Here is an 18,571-nt window from a genome sequence, read left to right on the forward strand (position 1 = left end):
GACAATAAATATTTTTACTCATAAATAACTCGAAAAGTCTTGAGTTAACCACTTCGCTGGTGACACTGAGAATTACACGGTATCGCCATATTTTACGTTCATTTACTGGGCTGTAACACATATAGGTATTTGTTACATATGTCGCATTTAGTAATTTTTTAAAGGGGGCCCCATTTCCAATTCTGCGGGGGGGCCCAGACGGAGTTTGTTACGCCACTGCTTAATCGTATTAAATTAAAGAGCTTTTTATTGTCCATGCGAATATTTCTTCAAATAATAATATGGGATTTAAGATCAGTGAAGGGGTGAAACACGGGGACCTACTGTCATCATTATTGTTAAGTATCCTTTTTGAAATATATAATATATTGAATATTATAAATAAATATTAAGGGGGCAACGAAGTTAGGAAATAAAACCTGTCTGGTGGAACTGAAGAACACAGCTGATAAAGAAAAGATAATGGTAAATAAAAACAAATTACAAAAGGTTGGCCAGGACAAGATATACATTAATGAGGATATGAATAAAATAGAAAGGGAAATACAAGGAGGAATAAGAAAACGAGCAAAGAAAGAGAAAGAAGAAGGAAAGAATGTAAAAATTGGTTTCCAGAAACTGACAGTAAACGACGAAGTCTGGAAGTGGAACGCCAAGGTGAACCGCTTTGAGGTGCAGCAAAGTTCAAAAAACTAAAAACGGTATGTAACAGTAAAACGACCGAGGCAACGATTAAGGCAAATGAGAAATATATACGAAAAATAAACTTTGGAACTTGGAATGTGAGAGGGACGTATGGTGCAGGCAATCTGAAAGAACTAGTAAGAGAAGTCAAGAAATATAAATTGGACTTGCTTGCAGTACAAGAAACCAAACAATTAGGAACTGAAATAGTGGATGTAGAGGGCACAGCCTTTTTTAAAAGTGGTGGAAAAGACAGAACTAGAGGAACAGGTTTCATACTACAGGAAAACTTGAAATCAAGGGTAATAGCTTTTAAGCCTATATCTGACAGAATGTTTTCTTTAAGAATGAAAGAGGAAAGAAGAAATATAAGCATTATAAATGTGCAAGGTTACGGAACAAATTACCCTCGTATGTCGAGGTACCACTGTATTACAAATATGATAACTCGTTTATTATTCATTTTACGAAAAAAAGTTATTCTTCATAAAAAGCTTTGAATGGTCTAAAATCTAAAACACAACCATGATATATATCAACTTTTATTAATTTTATACGAGGTGTGTCAAAAAATATGAAATTCTCTCAAGATTATAGTACTTTTATATTTCACAATATTTCAATTAGAAGGATGTAATTGCATATTGAAACACAGTTTTTAATTCTAAACATCTTTTTTAATAACGCTATTCAATATTGTGAAAAATAAAGGTACTTTACTCTTGAGTAATATTTTTGACATACCTCGTATAAAATTAATAAAATGTGATATCTGATGGTTGCATCTTCGGTCTTAGGACATATAGAGCTTTTTATAAAGAATACCTTTTTTTCGTAAAAGTACTAATAAAAGAGTTATCGTATGTGTAATAAATAAAAACGAAGTTAGTATTAATAAATTTAAGAAAAATTTGGAAAATATTTTTTTTTTCATTTGAAGCATGTAATTGCATACTTGATCTTAGTTTTTATTTACAAACAACTTTTCATAATAAGAATTTTCGATATTGAGAGAAATAAATGTACTTTACTCTTGAACGAAGTTTATATTTTTTGACATACCTCGTATAATATTGACAAAATTTGATATCTGGTGATAGAATCTTAGGTTTAAGAGCATGCAGAACTTTTTATAAAGAATAACTTTTTTCGTAAGATGAATAACAAAAAAGTTTTCCATATGTTTCCAACTTAAGTAGACACGCTGTATATGAGAACATAGTAGGGAAACATAGCAAACATGATATAACAAATAATAACGGGCACCGAGCAGTATGTTTTGCAATGGAGAGAAATATGGTAATAAGAAGTACACAACTTCGCCGGAAGGAAATCCACAAAGGGACATGGAAGTCGCCCGACGGAAAAACAATTAACCAAATAGATCATGTAGTAATAGAAAAAATGGACATGCATTTTATATCAAAAATAAAAAGCATGAGAGGAGCAGAATGCAATTCAGACCACTACCTAGTCTAGTAAGAGTGACATGCATGAGAAAATGGGGTGCGACCGGGAAGGGAACAAGGAAAAGAACGGAAGGTAAGAGAAAGTACAATTCGACCCTATTGAAAAGTGAAGGAGTAAAAGATAAATATAAAGAGAAAATAGAAATAGAACTGGCAACATGCGCACAAGAAATGGAAATCGAAGAAAGATGGGAAAAAGTAAAAACATCAGTAATGAAGGCAAATGAGGCAGTTCTAAACACTACAGGAAACAGAAAAGGAAAAGTAAATGACTGGTATGATAAAGAATGTGAAAAAGCAGCTGAAGCAGTTAGGAGAGCTAGACAAATAATGCTATTAAAAGAAAATGAGAATAACAGAAATGTGTATAGGGACGCAAGAAGGGAAATGAAAAGACAATGTAGGAGAAAGAAGAGAATATCCAAAGAAGATAAGCTAAAGGAAATTGAAGAAAAATTTCAAACTAAAGAAATAAGGTCATTTTACCAAGAGGTTAAAAGAATGGGCAAAGGATATCAGAGCCGAAGCATCTATATTAAGAATGAAGAAGGATTACTAATAAGTGAAACAGCGCAGGTGCTAGAAAGATGGAAAAATTATTTCGAAGGGCTATTAAATAATGTTGAAGAGTATGAGATGTACATAATACAGAACATGGAAGAAAACGATACGATAGTGGGGACGCCAACAAAACAAGAGGTAATGAATATAATCAGCCAACTTAAAAACAACAAAAGTCCAGGAGCGACAGAAATAACAGCTAAAATGTTAAAGGCAGGAGGAGAACAACTGTACGAGCAACTATATTGGCTGGTGAAAAAGATATGGGAAGAGGAAAAAATGCCAAATGACTGGATGCTGGCTAGAATCTGCCCCATACATAAAAAAGGAGATAAACAAACATGTGAAAATTATAGGGGAATAGCACTCCTAGAAACAGGGTATAAGATATTAGCACAATGCATACGTGGAAGACTGAACGAATTCATGGAGGATACTGTGAGGGAGTACCAGGCAGGCTTTCCATCCAGCCGTTCGGTAACAGACCAGATTTTCACGCTAAAAGAATTACAAGCAAATTGCTATGAGTACAAAACTACCCTGTATGCGCTGTTCATAGATTTCGAGCAGGCATATGATCGTATAAATTGAAAAGAAATGTACCGTGCTCTGAAATAATTAAAAATTCCCAAAAAATTGATTAACTTGATTGAAATGACATTGACAAAAACGAAAAGTGAAGTAGTGTGAAAAGACGTTGCAGAGGACTTCTAAATCAAAAAGGACTCAGGCAAGGTGACCCGATGTCAACCACTTTAATCAATCTTTTTCTTGAAGTAATAATGAGAAATTGCATCCTAAAAATGGAAGAAACCATATTTAAAAATGAACATCAATATATAGCTTTCGCGGAAGATCTAACAATATTAGCAAAATCAAAGAAAGAATTGAAAGGAATTGTCAAAATGATAGAAAAAGAAGCAAATAGGTTTGGCCTAAAGATAATTGAAAAGATAACTAAGTACGTGATAATGGGGGATACACAGCAAGACAATGAAGCGTTTATAAAAATACAAAGGGATAAACATTACATATTATACAGTTTTGACAGAGTGGAAGATTTTACCTACCTTGGTGTGAAAGTAAAGGAAAATGGACATAAACATAACGAAATAGAATCCAAAATTACAAAAGGCAACCAGAAATACGGAATGCTGAGATCCCTAATGAAGTCTAAGTTTGTTTCAAGAAAAAAAAAAAGAAAGAATTTACAAGACAGTGATTAGAGCTACGGTTGTATATTATGTAGCTGAATTATGGGTTTTGAGAAAGGCAGATGAAGAAAGATTAGAAAGATGGGAGAGGAAAATTCTCCGATCAGTTTACGGAGACGTAAATACACAAATGGGATGGAGAAGAAGGACAAATAAAGAGTTAGAAAAGCTGTATACGGAACCAAAAATCACCGCAATAATAAAAGCGCATAGAATAAGATTGCTGGGACATGTGCAAAGATTGGAAAATCACAGAATGACCAAGATGATATTGAACAGGAAACCAGTCGGGAAAAAAGAAAGGAACACCCCTTAAAAGATGGTTTGACAGCGTCCAAGCAGATTTACGTGAATTAAAAATAGACAACTGGAGAAACAAGGTATTAGACAGAAGAGAATGGAGAGAAGTAGTAAGAAGACCGCAAGAGAAGTTGTACCACAAGAATGTGCCATTAACTGTAAAATGAGAGCTATATATGTATATATTTATAAATATAGTGTATTAGACAAATTAATATTGTATATTGTATATAGTAAAAAAAATGTAATTGTGTTTTTCATGCCCAGTGTCTACATGGCCTGTTGAGCAAAATAAATAAAATAGAAGGGGCGAAACACGGAGACCCAGTGTCATCATTATTGTTAGGTATTCTTATCCTTATTCTTATCAAAAAAGCCGAAATTAACAGGACCAGAATTGTATATCAACGAAGACAGCATTGTTTAACATTCGCTGATAACCAGTACTGATAGCCAGGAGTAAACAAGAATTAAAAGAAATACTAAAAAGACTATAGTAAATTTACAATAAAGATGCAGTAGAAATAAATAAACCAAGACACGTTAGATGCTACTAGGAGCACTCCCGAATCATAATTTACAATGTATATACATTGTAAATCCCAAATCATGATTTCCAAAGTTTATACATCTTTAAACTTGCACAAACCCTCAAGAAATTTCTTTCAATTCCCGCCAATGGTTCTAAAGATCTTCCGTTTCCGAAGACAATGGGCAATCCCTCTCTTAGCGCGGATTGTTAGATATCGGTAGGTATTTAATGATAAGTTATATCTAATGAAAGATATATGGACATCCATTGTTAATAACTGTTTGTTTTCGCTTGTTTGCTTAACAAGTTCCACGCTGAGATTTCAGTCTCCAGATTTAAGGTTAAATCGCTTAGATAGTGTATTATTGATCTGGAAAATGTAGGGAAGTAAGATAAATCCAATAAACAAAAGCTTAAACAATGTAGGAGCTTAATTGGTAGTTTTATTCGCTGTTTTGGGTCAAGTTAAAAAAATATATACAAATGGATTTGTTAAACAGTTTGTACGTATTGTTGTATAATTTTTATGGGAAAATTTTAGGAAATAAATTTATATCAGAGACCACGAGATCATAGATTTTCATCGCCCTGTATATGAACAATAATTGTAAATATTATAATTTAGTTAGTAAACAGTGTTTTCGCGGAAAGTGAAATCGTTAAGGTGGTTTGTTATTGGGTCTCGGAACGGACTGAAACAATGGTGCGGTAAAAATTAGAAAGTACATTTATTTCGCTGTGGAATGAACAATGACGTTTTATAAATGTCTCTTAGAAGGATAGGCAGTAAACAAATTTATTGAGTTTAGAATATAAGGCTTTTTGTTTAGCATTTTGAAACAACGAGTAATTTGGTGTCTCCTAGAATTTAACAAAATGGAAAAGTTGTATACAAAATAAATTGGTTCTTAAAAATGAAAATATGGATGTAGTGGGTAGAGAGAATGTTTGTGATTGGCGGAGAAAGATAGATAGTGGGGATGAGAGTGTTGAGTCTGATTTTGAGGAGAGAAAAAATGATCACTGTATAATGAATATCTGGAGAGTACAGTCCAGTTTTTAAAAAAGTGAGAAGTCGGTGTAAAGTGGTGAAATTGGCCTTTGCGAGCAGAATTGTGGTGAAACGAAATCGTTGACCGAGTTGAGAAGTTAATTTTCATTGTGTCCGAGGAGATTCCTGTTTTCTGTCTAGAACGAGTAGCCGGTGGGTATCAATTTGCACAAGATATCGAGCAGAGAAAAAACTGAATAGAGATTTCTAGAGCAGTTTCTGAAGCAGTTTGGACGAGAAGGACCTTTCGCTACATCCTAGGAGCACGTTTGGGAGAATCAAGGACTACGCAATCCAGGAAGAAGAAGTAAAGAAGAAACAAAAGGTTAGTCAGAATTTTTGTGAAACGGAGAGAAATTGTTTTATATCCACACCATTTGTTTATTTTTTTATTGAGCAGTTCTATAGCATAATTTAATCATTCCAAAATTTAAAAAAGAATTAAGTAATCAATTCCAAAGGAGAAAAGTAAATTTTAGTATTTTTTGTAAGAAAAGTTTAACGAAATATTTAAATAAAATTTTTGTTAAAACAAAGGAGATATCAGAACTAAAGTTTAATTTATTAGATGAGATATAGTTGCAACATAATTAAATTTTAGTATAATTGTTAAAATCTTATATTTATGGTATATTGGATAAATAAAAAATATTTATAACATTTATATGACATCGAGTGTGTTTAATTTCCCTGTTTTGTCCCTGGATGAAGTAAGCAACTAGAGATACTAGAAGCCACAAACCGAAGGTAAGGCATTAAAATTAAAATAGCCATGAGAACAAAATTTATTAGAAAATTTAATTTAATTTCGGTTTTGTTTTACATAAGTAATAATTAAAACAATTAAGTAATTAATCAAAATAAGATTTTGCTGATTAATCTCATAACAGAGAGAAATACAGAGCGTAAGAGTATTTATCCCTTTAGCACGTTGGCTGCCGTGAGTCATAAATTTGTCTCATATTTTCGTTGATAACAGCCAAGTGACACACCGTAGTTGTCTCAAAAGCATAGAAACGTGAGACTCGTGGCCGTAGGGACCCACTTTTTTTAACATTATGGCAGTCAATGTGTTAAACGCCGAATTACTAAAAACTGAAACAATAACAAATTCCCGTAAAAACTGATCTCTTCAGTTCTTTCTGTTTTATTAGTCCCCTTCCTGTAGATTTCTTCTTTCCATTTCTTCATCACCTTTATCCCTAAAAGATTTTCGCGGTCTGCCTATCTTCCTTCTTCCTATCGGGCTCCACTCTGTTATTCCGTTTATCCAACGTTTTTTGCATGCTCTGACATGTCGATACCAAGTTAATCTCTTATGTTCTATATAGTCTATTATATCTGAGTTCTTCTTCTTCCTTCTTGTATGTAGGCTTTCAAGCCTGTTTCTTCTTCAATATTAGCCTCCTAAATTGTTTAAGTTATCGCACCATCTTTTTCTTGGTCTCCCAATACTTCTTCGTCCATTTGGTGACTTATCTCGTGCTATTCGTACTATCCTATCTTCTGCCATTCTACTAATGTGTTCGTTCCACTCCTGTTTCCGTTTTGTCACCCATCCATTTATGTCTTCTACATTGCATGATGTTCTTATGTTTTCGCTTCTCTCCCTATCCAACAGACTTTTCCCTGATATTCGTCGGAGTATTTTCATCTCTGTTGTTTTTAAGAGTCGTCTCGTTTTAGATATGTTAGGTCTTGCCTCCGCTGTGTATGTCGATATAGGTCTAATTTCTGCTTTACAGATTCTTGCTTTTGTGTCTTGTTTAGGTGTTTGTTCTTCCAGATTGTGTCATTAGGAGATCCCGCCGCTTTACTTGCTTTTAAGCTTTGTTGACGTACTTCCTCTTCGTAACTGGTTATATCTATTCCCAGAAATCTAAACCTTGTTTCCTGCTTTATTATTTTCCCATCTATTTCGATTTTACATGTTAGTGGGTATTTTGATGTTGTCATACATTTAGTTTTTTCTGCTGATAATATTATATCGTATTTCTATTCAAAGATAACAAAAGATAAAAAAAGATAATATTATATCTTACCAAAATTTTTAAAAGATAACGACATCGATCTGTTCGCTTTACAGGAAACACACTGCGAAACGGAAGAACAACTGCGAAAAAGGGGAAAAATACCTGGCTTCGAACTACTGGGTGCCACGTACCATCGATCATATGGCACAGCAACGTACGTTAAACAAAACATAGAAAACGCCATCCTTGTTTCTACGTGTACTAAGAATGAAATTCATAATATTGTTGTAAAAATTGGAAGCATCACCGTCATTAACACCTACAAACCACCAGCTATATCCTGGCCAGCTCAAGTCATTCACACACATCCTCACCCGTCAATATACGCGGGGGACTACAACAGTCACCATGAACAGTGGAAATATAAACAATGCAACAACAATGGGAACGCACTAGTAAAATGGGCGGAGGACGAACATCTCTTACTTAAGTTTGATGCTAAAGACCGACCTACATTTATGTCAGCAGCATGGAAAAAGGGGTACAACCCTGATCTATGTTTTGTCTCTACTAATAGGAGCGGGCAACCTCTATCAGTCTCACGAAAAGTAATGGACGACTTTCCACACAGTCAACACCGCCCAGTAATCATAAAGGCAGGAACCCAAATTCCTATAATCACATCCATCCCTCGCCCACGGTGGAATCTGAAGAAAGCTAAGTGGAGTAGGTTTTCTACAGAACTGGACAAGACTCTAGGATGGATACCCCCTACCGGCAGAAATTACAAAAGATTCGCTGGAGCTGTAATAAGCACGGCCAAAAAGCATACACCAAGAGGCTATCGAAAGGAATACATTCCCGGTTGGTCCCATAATAGTGAAGAACTGTACCAAAATTTCCTTGAAAGTGGCGATCAAGAAATAGCAGATGAAAACAAAAGACAATTAACCCAAACACTATTGCCTCACATCTGGTATCAACATCTAGAGCACCGAAAGACAAGCCACATACAACCAAGGTAAAACGAGAGCTCAAAACTTTAAAATTCCAACCTACAGACACCGAATACTCCCGCCCTTTCACTTCCGAAGAAGTCACTATTGCTCTCAAGGATATAAAGCCAGGTAAAGCCCCAGGTTTTGACAATATTCATCCCGAATTCTTAATTAACTGGGGCAAATATGCGAGAGAATGGATAGCCCACTTCTTCACGGGCATTATGAAGACCGGTATCATACCACAGGAACTCAAACGCTCGAAGGTCATTGCCATATTAAAACCAGGGAAACCAAATGATAACAACCCTAAGAATTAGAGACCAATAGTCCTACTATCGGTTACGTTTAAGCTTTTAGAGCGCCTTATCTACAAAATAATTAGCACAAAGCTGCTTGAAACAATACCGGTTGATCAGGCAGGTTTCCGACCCAAAAGAAGCTGCGAAAATCAGGTTCTTTCACTTACCACATTTATCGAGGCAGGGTTCCAGCGAAAACTTAAAACTGCAGCCGCATTCATAGACCTAACAGCGGCCTACGATACAGTCTGGAGAGAAGGCATGATATACAAGCTCCTCCGTACAATCCCCTGTAAATCCACCGCTCGAATAATCAACAGCATGGTAGCCGACAGAACGATTCAAGTGGTCATGGGATCTGACATCAGCACCCCAAGGAAATTGAAGAATAGACTGCCTCAGGGATCTGTCTTGGCTCCTCTTCTCTTTAGCCTATACATCTCTGATATACCAGAAACCAGATCAAGAAAGTTTGGTTACGCCGATGACTGGGTCCTTGCAACAAGGTGTAAGTCATTTGAAGAAACAGAAAAAATCCTCACGGCGGACTTACACATAGTGGGAAAATATTTCCATAAATGGAGGCTCCAACCAAACGCTACGAAAACAGAGGTTTCCAGTTTTCACCTAAATAACAAGCTTGCAGGAAAAATACTCAATATTCAGTTCGAAAACACCACACTCGTCTACAATAAAACACCAAAGTACCTTGGGGTGACTCTTGACAGAACCCTATCATTCAAGGAACATCTGACAAAAACAGCGGAAAAACTTAAATCCCGAAACAACATCATCCAGAAGCTGTGCGGCACAACATGGGGAGCATCGGCTTCCACCTTGCGATCATCTGCCTTGGGCCTAGTCTTCTCAACTGCGGAATACTGCTCTTCAGCATGGCTTAACAGCCCACATATACACAAAGTAGATGTCCAATTGAATAATACAATGAGAATGATTGCTGGAGTTATCAAATCCACCACTACGCAATGGCTCCCAGTACTGAGCCACATTCCACCACCCAAACTACGACGCATACACGCACTCACTAGTGAGTACAGAAAGATAGTAGGTAACGAGAACCTGCCAATCCATCAAGATATAGATGCCGCCAACGGTAACCGTCTACGCTCCAGACGACCACCAATAAAAACAGCAAAGGTTGCTGTGGAGGGTGAGTTCAATTTAACGACAACATGGACTCGAGAATGGATGGAACAACAAAATAGCAACTTACCCTGCATCACACAAAAACCACCAGGCTTTGACTTACCACGCAACACATGGTCTATGCTGAACCGAATCAGAACCCAACACGGAAGATGTGGTTACATGATGCACAAATGGGGTAAACGACCATCCCCACTCTGACTGTGGACAACCACAAACCATCTATCACATCACAGAACAGTGTCCCACAAGATTATATCATGGCAGGTCAGAGGATTTCCTGATGGCGACTCCAGAGTCGATAGTCTATGTAAATTAGTTAGATGTGCGTTTGTGAACCTATGTATTGTCTTATACAAAATATATGTAAATGTAAATGTGTCAGGTGCCATACGCTAAATAAAATAAAAATCGTATTTCTTGGCTGTTGTATTGAAGATGTGCGTTAATTTTTGGAGATCGTCTTCTGTCTCGGCGATTAATGCGGCGTCGTCTGCATAACATAATATTTGGATTTCCTTGTTCCCCATTCTGTGACCATGACTATTAGGCTTTACTTACTGCTTCTATTATTTCGTCCATTATTATATTATAGAGCAGTGGGCTTAATGAGTCACCTTGTCTGACTCCTCTTTGTACTGGTATAAACTGCGTTAGTTTTCCATTTATCTTTGCCTGTATTCGATTACGAAAGTAGATGTTTTCGATGGTTTGTATAATATTGATTTGTATGTTTCTTATCTGAGTAAATTCCCATTATTTTCTTAATATCTATGTTATTTATTATATCGTTTCTTGTTGCTCTGATCTCTGTTGCTCTTATTTTAGTTTTGGATTTCTTATTTATTATCAAATTTTCACACCTATAAGTCAGGATATTTCTTGTCATGATATTATATTTTTATTTTTATAATGATCTTCTTTTCTCACAGTACCGGGTTTCATTTTCGTATGCAGTCTTTTTGTTTGTCCTAGTCTATTTTTTATATCTTGTTCAGTTGTTTCTTTGTTTGATATTATCAAACCTAAATACTTGTACTTGTTCCTTTGATATGTTTACCTTTACCTATTTCCATATGCTTTATTTCTGCATTCTCGGTTTTTAGAAATTCAGTTTTCTTTAGGTTTATTTTTGATTTTTGGTACACCTTTATTAGTACTGAAACACGCTGAAAGTCCTCCGTCTAAATATTTGAAAATTCCGACTCAGTTTAAAGTTGTACACTTTCGCTACACCCTGTATATCGATCTTCCGCATAGGCAGAGTATGGCGTTATCCACTTCTCACGGATTTGGATGCTTTGTTTCGTTGTTCGTACAATTCTTTGAAAATTGGTGTACAAAGGTGCCCCAAATTGTTTATATCCTACAAAATTGTAAACGGAATATTTTTCAAAGAGGTTCCACGTTAAGTAGGGACTCAGAGTATTAAAAGGTTTTTATGATATTTACAGTTTTGGTTTGTCGGTTATATGTTCGTCGGTATATCCAAATAGCTACAGGAAGAACCCCTGCTATGCTGTTAGGCTGTTGCAGTCTAGAAGATGAAAGATTTTTATGACTTTCTCAGACACAAATTTATTGAGGGTGTATTGCAACCGGAAGGCTCAACCTAAAATAAGCCGATGTCTTTAGTAATATTGGTTCTAAAAACTAACTGTAATTGTGTGAGTCACCGCATTTCGTGTAAACTCAAGAGATTTTGTTGTTGCGAAGTTTAAGTAATTATAATTGGTTGAGGGTAAAACCATCATGGCGTTCGAGGGATGTCTTGAGAGTTTTTCTGACCATTTGATTGGTAGAGAAATATCTGGTATGATTCCTATTGGTCTAAGTGAGAAGTCACCTTTTTTTGGGAGAGGAACCCAAGTTTTAGAAGGATCGAGTTAGCGGTCCTAGAAATCAGTTCCGTATAAGCTATCATCATGTTCAGTTTAGTTCCACCAGGGCCATAATCGAGTTAAGTTGAGTTTTGGTTCCCTTAGGGCCATCGGCATGGAGTAGAGTTCAATTGAGTGTAAAGGAATGTAGTTTTCCAGTTTCCCAGCCGGCTAGGTTAATTACAGCCCGGCGATGGTGATGGTGTATCGTGAACCCCGGCGATTTTCCCGCTGTTTCTAAGCAAATCGTCGTTATCATTTTATACCAATGTTGGTATCCACTAATTTCTTTTAAGCAGTCAGAACCAGAAGTAGGAGAGAGGAGTTTCAATTTTCTCATTACTATGTTTAACAGTGCAGTTAAAACATGTAGTATGCTCACATACTTTATTTTGGTCAAAGTTAATGAACTTTCAATAATCATGTTCGAGTCTAACTAAATAATTTTATTCAAGTAAAAGTAAAATTTGATCCAGTTTAACGAACTTTTAAACTATTTATCTTCAAGTGAAAGCTGAATTTTTCTATAATAATGTTTGTTTATAAACAATGTACTGTTTGCTGTTTGCTGTAATTAACGACAGTGAAGTAAGTGTTTCGCGAGTGCAATAGCGCCTTGGACTTTCCAATCAAGCTACGAGGAAGAAGCCAGGACACTAATTGTTAAGGTATAATTTTTATATTTGTAAAACTGTTCGTTTCATCTTTGATTAATTGGTAATCTGGTCTCTAATTATAACAGAGAGATCAGAGATTAATTTTTTTGTTTTTAATAAATAATGTTTGATTTTCAACATATAATTTATTTTCTTCCCTTCTCTCTTGAATCGTAGGAACAACAAAACATTGACTGAGTATATAATTTTGAGTATAAAGTAAAGGAGGTAAGTTACATTATAACATTTTGTATATTATGTATATCATTTTATTTAACTATGTTTCTTTGTTTTATTTTAATTTATCTTTCTTTGTTTTATTTCTATTTTTTTTTGTATAAAGTTTGGTTTCCCTTAGGTAACCAATGGCGCCCAATATTTTATTTTTTGTATTTTTCTTTATTTTTTATTTCACATCCTTATTTCGATTTTTCTATCTTTCTAATTTTTCTAAGCTAATAAGAATATATCATAACATCTATTAAAGAATCCACTTCCTAAAATCTCTGAGACAGTAGCAACCGAGGTACTTAATAACTTATGTAGCACGAATTTTGTCCAATTCTTAATTAGTCATGTTTCATAAAACAACAGGGGCTATCTTTTGTCTTACATTAAAATGGCCCCATATGACTTCCATTCTTTGTCGTGTTTCATCAAATGGCTTCCATGCGTGGGGCTGTTTCATAAAATTAATTGTGCTACATAAAAATAGCACCCTAGAACGTGGGGCCGCTGCAGTACACATTTATGGTACACTTCCTGTTTACGTTTTTTCATTTCTTCTATATGATCATTCTACCAGTAATTTCTAACTTTTGGCTTTCTAACTTTTGGCTTTTGGCTAAAGTTTCTTGTACCGCTTTTTCTATTCCATCTACTATTTTTCTGTAAAGATTTTCCGTTGTTTCTTGTTCGTATTTTGTAGGGAGAACTTGATCCAATCCAAGTATAATGAAATACTTGTTGACGAATTCTCATTTATTACCAAATATGGTAACATTAACCAGTCTCACTGAGACTTGTTTGTACATGAACTAGTTCAAGCGAAACAATTCCGCTGAAGCACCGGATTTGCATGATATGAAATTGAGATTTATCAAATTAATTTCGATTAACAACCAAGTGGTAATCATCCCCATCCTGATAAATGTAGGATAATGTTCCATAAATGAACCAAACTGTTCTTGTTTGGCTCTGCCAGAGATTGAAATTTTAATACCCATGCCGATGTAACTGTTTTACATTGCACAAATTTATATGTCAGTCTAGAACGAAGTTAACGATTAGATAGAGCAATTAAGATTAAAATGGAAAGAGAACGTTACTTCTTTATCAGAATGTTTCAATTTCAATTCAATTATACTTTAAGAAATTCCTTTGTTAGGTTTTTTAAGTAAATTGAATTTCTCTTTTGGATCTCTTGGTCAAAAGACGAACATAAGGCTAAGATATCGCGGAAAGTAAGTAGGAATCACCTATTGTGCTCTACTTACACAAAAAGAAGACAACATCCCTTGTGACATTTTTTGATAATTTTCAAAATATAAACACCAAACATATGTCTTCCTCTCCTTTGTATTGATGTTTTTAGTGTGTTTTGTGTTTGTGGATTTGTTGTGTTTCTTTCCTGTTTTAAGTATTTTATTTAGCTTATGGCATACAATAAGAACGCACAATTAAAGACAATAGAAAACTTCAAATGGAGTCTAACGAATTAAAAGAACATTACTCTGGGCTAATTAGAAAAATACAAGGAAAAGTTATTTACCAGCAATTTTATTGCTGGAATCGAATCTTATTATTGTATGTATTAATAATATAGATATGCAAAGTCCGCAGATAGTGTGCTACTTTTTTTATAAACTAAATGGCGCTCGAAAATCGTGTTTTTTTCAATTTTTGCTATATAACTCCAAAGATTTTAACTTTAGACCAAAAACACCCAAATAAAAATTCACCACAATTAAATTATGCATAAAGATGTGTTTTTTCTGATTTACTTCGACGAAAACTTTCCCCGGAAAAAGCGGGTTTTTCCAACAAAATCTTTAATTTTCAACTAAACTTTTAGATAAGTAGTTGTTAATCAATAATTAAATAACTTGGTAACTTAAAAGCCCTTTCCGTATAGGTATATTATAATTCCAGAAGTCTATGGAAATTCAATGAACCATTTTTTAACAATTAAAATGTTAATTAAAAATTTACGGTCGCTATAATAACGACAATAATTATAATGCATAAGAATAACTATGATTTTCTCATAACAAGACACTACACCTATCTAATGTACTTTACAGAATTGAAATTGGACTATTTAAGCGGCCTCAGGAATATTTTAAAATTAAAAACAAGTTTTTGGTTTATAAACAAATAGAATATCTCGGGAAATCTTAAACTAAATTAAATTGTGAAAACGGTATTCGAAAGGCAGCGGCAGGAAGCTTCCTTTAAAAGAAAAAACGTTTAATTATGACGAGTAGCTCCTGAGATACAATCGGTCAAAGTTGACCGAAATTTACGGCAAAGATATAAAAAATAGGAACATAATTTTCAAACCATCACCTTTTTGTTTTTGTCCTCTTTCTCCACACCAATTTTCATATCTTTAAAATCCTCATAACATATATGATTATAATAAAGACTATCGATAATACGTGTGAAAATTGCCAAAAATAGCAAAATTCCAATCAAAAATTAGGTTGAAGAAAATGTAACCCTTAAAGTTCAAAATCGGTATACGTTAACAAAATGCATTTTCTCGGCTTCCCATGGAGCAATTTCCTTCATTCTTTTTTGTTCCCTAATAACTCGAGTAGAGCCATCGAACTAACGTGTTATTAAATGTCAAACTTGCTTTTATTTTGTTATAATATATTAATTTATTTATAAGAACAGAATATTACATATTTTTTCCAGTTTTTAGTAGGCTTTTTTTTAGATAAACTTACTACAAGTGTACCTTTTAAAGTTAAAAACATAAATATTCTCATTTGAAAGCTGTATAACTATTTAAACAATTTTTATTTAAACAAATTAAAATATTGTGTTATAATAAATAAATTAATTTATTATAACAAAACAAAAGCAAGTTTGACATTTAATAATGCGTTAGTTCGATAGCTCTACTCGAGTTACTTGGGAACAAAAAAATAATGAAGGAAATTGCTCCATGGGAAGAAGAGAAACTGCATTTTTTTAACGTATACCGATTTTGAACTTTGAGGGTTACATTTTCTCCAACCTAATTTTTGATTGGAATTTTGCTATTTTTGGCAATTTTCACACGTATTATCGATAGTTTTTATTATAATAATATATGTTATGAGGACTTTAAAGATATGAAAATTGGTGTGAAGAAAGAGGACAAAACTAAAAAGGTGATGGTTTGAAAATTATGATCCTATTGTTTACATCTTTGCCGTAAATTTTGGTCAACTTTGACCGGTTGTATCTCAGGAACCACTCATCATAATTAAACGTTTTTTCTTTTAAAAGAAGTGTCCTGCCACTACCTTTCGAATACCGTTTTCATAATTTAATTTAGTTTAACATTTCCCGAGATATTCTATTTGCTTATAAGCCAAAAAATTGTCTATAATTTTAAAATATTCCTGAGGCCGCTTAAATAGTCCAATTTCAATTCTGTAAAGTACATTAGATAGTTACAGTGCTTTTTATGAAAAAACCATAGTTATTCTTATGCATCATAATTATTGTCGTTATTATAGCGACGGTAAATTTTTAATTAACATTTCAATTGTTGCTAAACTGTTCATTCAATTTCCATCGGCTTCTGGAATTGTAATATATACGGAAAGGGCTTTTACGTTACTAAGTTATTTAATTATTGATTAACAACTACTTATCTAAAAGTTTAGTTGAAAATTAAAGATTTTGTTGGAAAAACCCGCTTTTTCGGGGGGAAGTTTTCGTCAAAGTAAATCGAAAAAAACACGTCTCTATGTAGAATTTAATTGCGGTGAATTTTTATTTGAGTATTTTTGGTCTAAAGTTAAAATCTTTGGTGTTATAGAGCAAAAGTTGGAAAAAACACGATTTTCGTGCGCCATTTTGTTTATATAAAAAGTAGCACACTATCTGCGGACTTTGCATATCTATATTATTAATATATACAATCATAAGATTCGATTTCAGCAATAAAATTGCTGGTAAATAACTTTTCCCAAAAATGGCCTATTCTCCGATAATCAGCCCAGACTACATCTAATGTATCATTGAAAGCTAAAACATTGTCGCATTCAGAAATACATCAAAAACTCCAGTGAGCTGCCTTCGTGGACATTCTTCAATAATGTGACGGACAGTCTGTAATTTCTCAACACAGTCACACTCAGGAGTAAGGGCTTTTCCCTATCTATGTAAAATGTCAGCGCATCTACCTCTGCTTATTATTATTCTGCTCAGCGCTATGCATGTATTTAAGATTAGTTCAAAGCCTGGCGATTTCTGATCTATAGAGGCCATTTGGTGTACTTTCTGTGGGAAGTCTGTCTCCCATTGTCTTTTCCAGGAATTCTTCTTCTTCTTTTCGTAGCACTACAATCCGGGCTGACCGAAAAGATAATATTTTAACACGAATTTGCAAATAAAAAATTTAGCCTGGGTTCATTTGCGACAAAGTTAGCCATATGTTTTTTTAATTCACGGCTAATTTGTTTATAATAATTAAGGAATCTCATTAATGCCATTTTAAAGAATGGGATTTGCATTTTTTCTTAAAAAAATTGTACAAACAATCACAATGTGAAGGTACAATCACAGCACCCTCTACGATTTTTCAAAAATGTAGTTCAAACGATTACTAGGGGGAACCTACAAATCCACCGAGTTAAAATACCAAAAAAAATTACAAACGAATATAATTTTCTGTATCTCCGGATCAACTCAATGGATTTTAATCTTTCTTTTTTTAATTTGTATGTAATTTCTACGTACATTACAAATATGCAATTTGTTTATAAATTTATTAAGTAATAAACAGTCTAATTTGTTTAAACATTTCTTGAAGAAATATTTTTTTTACGAAAATCTATTTTTTTAATCACAGTATCATTAATGATCATAGAAAAATTGAAGATAATTTATTTATTAAAGTATACCTTAACTTTTTCTGTGATAAATAAAAATAGTATGATTAAAACCATAGATTTTTGGGAAAAAATTATTTTTTTAAAAATTGTTTAAACAAATTAGACTGTTTGTTAATTAATAAATGTCTAGACAAATTGCATATTTGTAATGTATAGAGAAATTAGATACAAATTAAAAAAAGAACGATCAAAATATATTCAGTAGATCCCGAGATAGTCCATTCTTTCACGGTTTTTGCTGTAAATTTTAAAGAACCGCTTGGATTGACATAAAATTTGGCATAAGCATAGCTAACATGTCATAGAAAAAAAGTGATATGGGGCCGATGTGTGCTTTTGCCCTGGGGGTGAGTTTCACCCCATCTCGGGGGTGAAAAAATATATGTTCAAGGTAAGTTCCGAAATGGATAAACTGACTAATTTTAAGCAACTTTAAGCATTTTTCAACAAAATAACCATGTTTTTAGACGGTTTTTCGCAAATAACTCAAAACGTAGGCATTTTGTCGAAAAAAATATATTCTTAGCAAAACTATAGCCTATAAAAACGTGAAAAAAAATGGTGTATATATTAGGTCCCTATACCTAGCAAAAGCAGAGTTATAGCTAATGAAAAATAGGTTCATATTTGAAAAATTCCAAATAGAATAATTCAATGTGAAATATCC

The sequence above is a fragment of the Diabrotica virgifera genome, chromosome 8, assembly GCF_917563875.1.
Source record: "Diabrotica virgifera virgifera chromosome 8, PGI_DIABVI_V3a".
NCBI lineage: Eukaryota > Metazoa > Arthropoda > Insecta > Coleoptera > Chrysomelidae > Diabrotica > Diabrotica virgifera.